The following is a 6,893-nucleotide window of genomic DNA, read 5'->3' as shown; positions in this document are numbered from 1 at the left end:
TGATACATTACGTTCGTACAGCCCTCCAAATTTGAATAAAATTGACTAAAGCATGTGCAAGTTACAGCAATTCTTCTAAGTGGTGTGAAAAGAAGAAGATAAAGAAAAATAAAAAGAAACTAAGACAAACTTTGAAGGTGCATATCTCAGTGATGGCCTGGTGGATTCAGCTCAAATTTGAAATGGAAGGTGCCCCACCCCGAGGACGTTTCCACAGCAAAGATAGCTAATTTCCGTCCAGCCATTATCAAGCTATGGATGCATGAAAACAGTGTTTTCTTGGTTCCTGTAAAATACACACTTGTTTGTTGCACGCCCGCACTGGCTGTACTTGGCCGCGTGTCTTGATATAATACTACTAATGTTGAACAGAGGGCACTGATATGCATGGTATAGGCAGCAATATTTCTAGCAAGCTTACTAAGAATGGACCAGCGCTCTTTCCACCATGAAACTTCCAAAGGAACTTAGGGTTCAGCTTTGTACCTTGCTAACTCTGCTTGAACATTATCTTCAACAGTGTTGTCACTTGTAGTGCTACTACTAGCCCCCCAAAGTTGTCCCCTAGCAACTTTCTCAGTGGATGATTTTTTTTCTTTTAGCAGGAGGTGTTTCAGTTTGACAACTGTCAACATCATCTTCTGGCAGTGAGTCGGTTGACAGTCCCTCAAAAATTGGAACCATTTCTTCTTTAGTAATGTTAGATTGCACATTCGACAAAGGAGGAAAATTTTTAAACCTAGGGTTTAAAAATGCAGTCTTGTTCATCAAAGCCTTTACATTGTCATTTTGGTATATTGTCAATAAAGTTTCTCCTCATAGCCAATTTTATGGCCCTCAGGGCAGATGATTCACTTGGCTGGTCAGTAAGTTTACACTTTAAATCAGATAGAATAGCAGCCAAACAGGACAGGGTGGGGGTACTAAGAACTTCAGTTGAACTCTTGAATGGCCCTAACAAATTGATCAAATCCTTGAGGTTATGCCATTCTCAAGGTGAAAGTTCTAGGTGATGAAGGTCACGTTTAACATGAAGTACTGCAGTAATGGCTGCTTGCTGCTCACATAATCGTGATATCATATCAAAAGTAGACCTAGTTACTACTTCTTATATAAGATTATGTTGTGAAATTTCCAGTTGCTTTTACTTAGCTTTTAATTCTTCATTATCTATACATGAACGGTTAAAGTGTTCAACAATTTTGCGACACCTTGCTGAAGTAGTTGACAGCTCAGGCACAGTTACATAGGACATGCTGAACTGAGAGGTTAAGCGTATGACCAGTACAGAGGATCACTGTGAGCATTAGCTCTTCCATTATGGCATTGGTTATGTTTTTAGCATTGTCTGTTGTCACAGCTATAACCTTGGAACCTTTGTCTATACACCACTTGTCTGTTATTCTCCCAAGTAGCTCAGCAATATTGATTGCAGTATGTTTACCAGGAAAGGGACAACTCTGCAGATTTCTATGCATCATCTGAAAAGTTGGTGTTATATAATGGGCCATAAGGGATATGTAGCCGCCGTTTGTCCTGGACGTCCACATGTCAGTAGTTAGTCCGAGGTGTTGATCATCCTTAAGCTCTTGCTCTACTGTATTCCTTAGAGTTACATACTGCTTATCTTGCAATTGGTGACTGTATGACAACAAGATACTGTACTACATACCTAGGTTTGGCAACTTTCATGAAGTGAAGTAAACCCATACAATCAATAACACGAACTGGGAATAGATCACGTACAATAAACTCTACCACTCCTCTAGTTAATTTTTGTGCTCGTTTTGAACCAGGTCCCAACACATTGCAGTGTGGCTTCTAATAGTAATTGTTGATCTTCTGTTGTCCTGAACTACCTGCTACATCGCCATCCCTGAGTACTTCAAATTCAGCATCATGATGAATCCGCAAATGATTATGATTTATTAAATTAGTAGTACCACCTGAGCAAGCTACTTTCTTCTTACACAGTCCTAACTATCCTCCCAGATGAAGCATCTTTGCAAAATGTGGGAGTCTGGCGTTACTATATCGAGTGATGAATTATGTCCTTCTTCATCTGAATCTCCGCTATCATCTCATTGATTATAACAATACTAATTATTATTAAAGAGGAAGTTGGTGTATGCGCATACATATATTACAGCTGAATACCAGTTACAATTTCTTGCACACAGTAACCTGCTAAATTCCACTGTAACTGGTATATAACCGGTTTTTTAATACCAGTTCGCAACTCTACTCTGCTGATACCTTGTAGTGCTCTGACCATGACAATGCAAAGTGGACAACATACCAGACCAATACCACTAAGTGTATAAAGAATAAGGTTATACAGATTGTGTTTCTTATCATCGGTGACAATGAAGCTGGCAGTGAACAGCCAACATACAGACAGATTCCAGGGGCGGATCCAGGGGAGGGGCTTTGGGGGCTGAAGCCCCCCCCCCCCTTCATATTTAGGCTTTACTTGATCAATATGCTGAGAATTATAATGAAATTTTGTCTTAGCATAATTATATGATCACTAATAATACAAATACTCATAAAACCACCTTATAAACATCTTTCCAAGGTATTATCAGTTGATTTATGCTAAAGTTTATGCAACAAGTACCTGGAACAGTATTGGAGGTGTACAAGATCGAGATACTCTAATAGAGCAGTCAGCTAAATACTCTAATAGAACATTCACTGGAAACATGTAGTTGGTTCTGTTATGGAATTTTTCCAAATCTGCCTGCACCTATACATACAATGAAGTGCATTGGTCTGTCTAAAGGGCTTCATTCATCTACTTGTGTAGTTAATATGTATGGCAATACTTAATTCAGGTACACAATTTCCATTGAAAATTCAATCTTGTATTGTTCAAATTTCAAAATTTTCTACTTTCAACATTATTATTCTAACATACACCTATTCAGTGTTGTGCAATAGACAAATTTCATAATAACGAAAAAATCAACTGTTGCCCCTAGCAACCTGAGAATTTAACATTATTTGTAGGTGTCAATGTTTTAAGTCACCTCTCCAAGTTTTAAAAGGATAGCATATATAAGTCATGTGATATGACATTTTGAAGTTGCAATTTTCCCATACATTGTCAATGAGAGGGGAAACAGTTGCCCCTTCTCGGTAATCACACAAATCATGGGATTTAAAGAAAGTCTTATCTTATGACCTATATACACTATCCATTTAAAACTTGGAGAGATTATTGTTGACATTCCACACCTACAAATTACATAAAATTGAGATATATGTATTTTTGAATTTTTGGTTTTTGCATATGTTGAAATACCTCATTTTTGTAATTGCCCAGAAGGGACAACTGTAGCCCCCTTACATAGATATGTATGGGAAAATCACAAATTCAAAATGCCATATCTTATGACATATATATGCTATCCTTTCAACATTTAGAGAGGTTACTTTAGACATCACCTAAAAATAATGGGAAATTCAGGTTGCTAGAGGCAACAGTTATTATTATATGTTATAAAACCTTATTATGGAATGTGTCCATTGTGAGAGGATGCATCATGTACTTGGTTGTCTGTACCTACTCAAACTTTTCCATTAGCAAAATGCTTCAGAGAGCCATACCTATAATCTAAAGGCAGTATATATAATCTACAGGCAGAAAATATTATGAGTTTTATGTGGAAATGTACCATGAAATCACCTAACTTCAAAGGGGAATTTCAGAGTACATATCTCATAAACTCTGGCTGGCCATGGTTTAACTTAAATGTACCATGGCCTTGATATCTGATGAGGTAACGTTGTTTGTTTTTATAAGAATCCTGGCAGTATTCGATTGTGGGAGTTTATTATTGCTCACGTGATGAAAACCATGAACCCGATTTTGCACTCTACAGCACTCAGACAGAGGCGATTCAACACCCTTACCACCCTATGAGTTGACAAACGGAAGGTTAAGGTGAGAACTAGTGTCATGGTTAATTCACAATTGCGTGTCCGTGTGTTTGATTACGTACCACGCCCACTTTTCGTATATCACGAGGTAACCACTCTACAGCAAAGCTTACCCCTCTGGATGTTTATAAAATGTTGTAAACAATGGTTAAACGATGTAGCAACTTTGAAACACTTGTTAAATTGCAAAATTGAGTTTTTCCGTGATATTCATAGGATTTGATGACTTCGTAGTATAAATTGTGTAGCGATACTATTTAGAATTACAGAGAGAGTGTGCTTCCCATTTTGCCATAAAATACCACCTCAACAACCTGCCAAAGAAGTTGGGTATTATTTAGCAGAGGCCATTCTTTATAGCATAGTTAACCTTGCATACTTTCTTTTCTACCTACAGCACTTCGTTTAGCCAAGAATGTGCTTTCCCCAAATCATGTAATCCGCCATTGTAAGACTTCTAACCAAAAGTGACACAAAGTGGTCAAACTAACCAAAACAATTATCACAACAACACCACAAGTCATTCTCATTACAAAATAAAGTCAGTTAATGCCACACATTAAATTTGTTGAGGCGTGAAACCAGCTTAAGGACACTGGTTCATGTACAAAGTCTATGGTGCGTGGTGCAGTTTCCAATCCAGGGGGTATGTTATCTATGTTAAGACAAAAAAAAACAGCATTCCAGTGGTTTAGTGGTGGCTACAACACTGCCTGAGTAAACTGTGGTGAGATTTACTACCAGAAGCCCTGGAATGCCTTCAACACACAAAATGCTTTCAACACATGAAATGCCAAATATCTAATGCCTGGCTTTCATCCACAGTGGACCTGCCTTGGTGTTCACCTGTACAGCCTCTCTAAGAAGGCCAACTTTTACATTCTCCTGTGAGACATCTATTGGTTAAATCAGTGCCTTGCTAAAGCAGGTACATGTTTATTAAGTCAAGAAATTTTGCCAAGAAAGCAACCATCTTACTGCACCTACTTATCTGATTTACTCAGGTATATATGGTAGCCATATCGGTATACTGCCTAGCAATGACACATCATAAGTGCTTATATCACAATGCGTTACGTTATCGTCCATCTAAATACAATACCTGAATGTGTCATTGTGTGCACAGAGCAATCTGCCACAAGGTTGGCCATAAAGTGACCTGAGTAAGGTTTCAGTGTATATTGTTAACCATTAATATTGCTCACCATTGTTAACCATACATACTTATATGTATTTTTACTTCTTGTAACTTTTCCTATTCAAGATTACCAATGGGCACTATGCAGTATTGTTGATTGGTCCGTGCATAGTGTGGTGCTTTGGAATGCTAAAATGGTACGTAGCATTTCTTGTATGTACATGTTGTAATGTGTCCACACGTCTTAGAAATAAATATAATTGAAGGGGCCAGTGGCAAAAGGGGCTAAGTGCCATGTGAGAGGTTTTTTTTGGTGACCACCTAATGGGCATTAAACAGAGTTTTGGGACATAATTGAATTTTTGTAACATTTGCTAAAAGTTATATTGAGACTGCCATGTTTACTTAGTGACATTCACATGGTTAAACCAAACCCTTCTAATTTTTAGAAAATGAAAATCTAAAATGGCACATGTCCCCTTTTCTACTGACCTCTTCAATTATATTCTCTTCTATAAATACTCAGTTCCATTGTGCTACTGGATTATAAGTGGGGGATCATGCAGGACATTTTGGTCACATTTTGTCCTGGTCAAGTGCATCTTATCCACTGACAGAAGGTACAGGATCAGATCAAGTGAATAAATTACAAAGGAGCTTGACTATTTCCACCTTTGTTCAATAAGCAGGTAGCAGTGTATAAATTCTCACTTTGGAATTTGCTTTTTGAGAGGTTGTCTTTCTATACTGGTGGCCATTAAGACAGGTTTCCTTGATTGTACGATGGAGTGTACATACTAGAGACGCAACAATATCCTCCACTTAGTGTCGTTTGATAGTAATGCAATGGATGACTATGTATCATTGTACTTAAATTAACTGTTTAGACATACTAAAGCCACACTCACTCATCTGGATTCTACAAATGGAGTCATATCAACTTGTTGTCAATGCACTTACTCCCATTGCATATCTGTGTTTGGATGGAAATGCTGTCGTGTGAGACCTGTGGTGGGCCACTGGAGAAGTGGAGAAATTATTTTCATAGCAGTTATATCATTATATTATACAATTCTTATTTTATTATTGTGAAAATTGTTGGGTATTCCGAGGTGTCCTCTGTATGTTGTAACTACCATACATGTGTGTACCCATATAATTTTGTGTACACACATGAATACCCAAACTACAGTGCTTTCTCTCCTTTAGTGTTCTCCTGCTGTGGGACTGGCAGTACCTGTAGACATTATTCTGGATTAGGTGTAAACTGTCCTATTCCTTACTTCGTTCAGCAATAATGTGTTTACGAGGGTCAAGATCTCACTATCTTCGACATCATAATTTCCTTGATCTGGAAATTGACTTGGCCTGCTCAAACGGTTTGGAACCTGAATAGCTAGCTAATTATGTGATGTGTGTATGTTTTATTCATTGTGTAATTTTGTGTAGGGGTGCATTAAAATGCATGGTGACGATTCTAATTAATTATTGGTTTTCCTTTTAGGCTAGCTACATGCACTAAGTAAATACACATACTCACAGCTTGTTTCAACAACTGGTAACCGCAGTTGTGCTCAGTGTCATTCTTTGAATTCTTTAAGCGGTGCCAAAGTCTATGAGCAAATTACGTGTGGGAAACTAGCTAAATTCAAATTTCAAACTAGCCATTCTCGAACGATGACATACGTAGTGCACACTTCTTTATGGCTACATGCACTGATTAACTACACTTACTATTCACAGCCCAATAACTGGTGACCGCAGTTGTACTGTGCATCATTCTTTAGATTCTTCAGCTGCACCCTTAGAG

The 6,893-nt window shown here is 37.9% G+C and overlaps 1 long non-coding RNA gene across 1 annotated transcript; it reads left to right on the top strand.

The window, feature by feature from the left end:
- The first annotated feature begins 3,739 nt into the window (after positions 1 to 3,739).
- On the top strand, positions 3,740 to 6,493 carry LOC136264487 (uncharacterized). The gene is made up of 3 exons (XR_010705152.1): positions 3,740 to 3,949; positions 5,210 to 5,280; positions 6,293 to 6,493. It is a non-coding gene; the product is annotated as an uncharacterized lncRNA (long non-coding RNA).
- The last annotated feature ends 400 nt before the right edge of the window (positions 6,494 to 6,893 follow it).

This window comes from Dysidea avara, chromosome 8 (assembly GCF_963678975.1).
Source record: "Dysidea avara chromosome 8, odDysAvar1.4, whole genome shotgun sequence".
Taxonomy (NCBI): domain Eukaryota; kingdom Metazoa; phylum Porifera; class Demospongiae; order Dictyoceratida; family Dysideidae; genus Dysidea; species Dysidea avara.
This window is presented reverse-complemented; position numbering and strand designations above follow the sequence as displayed.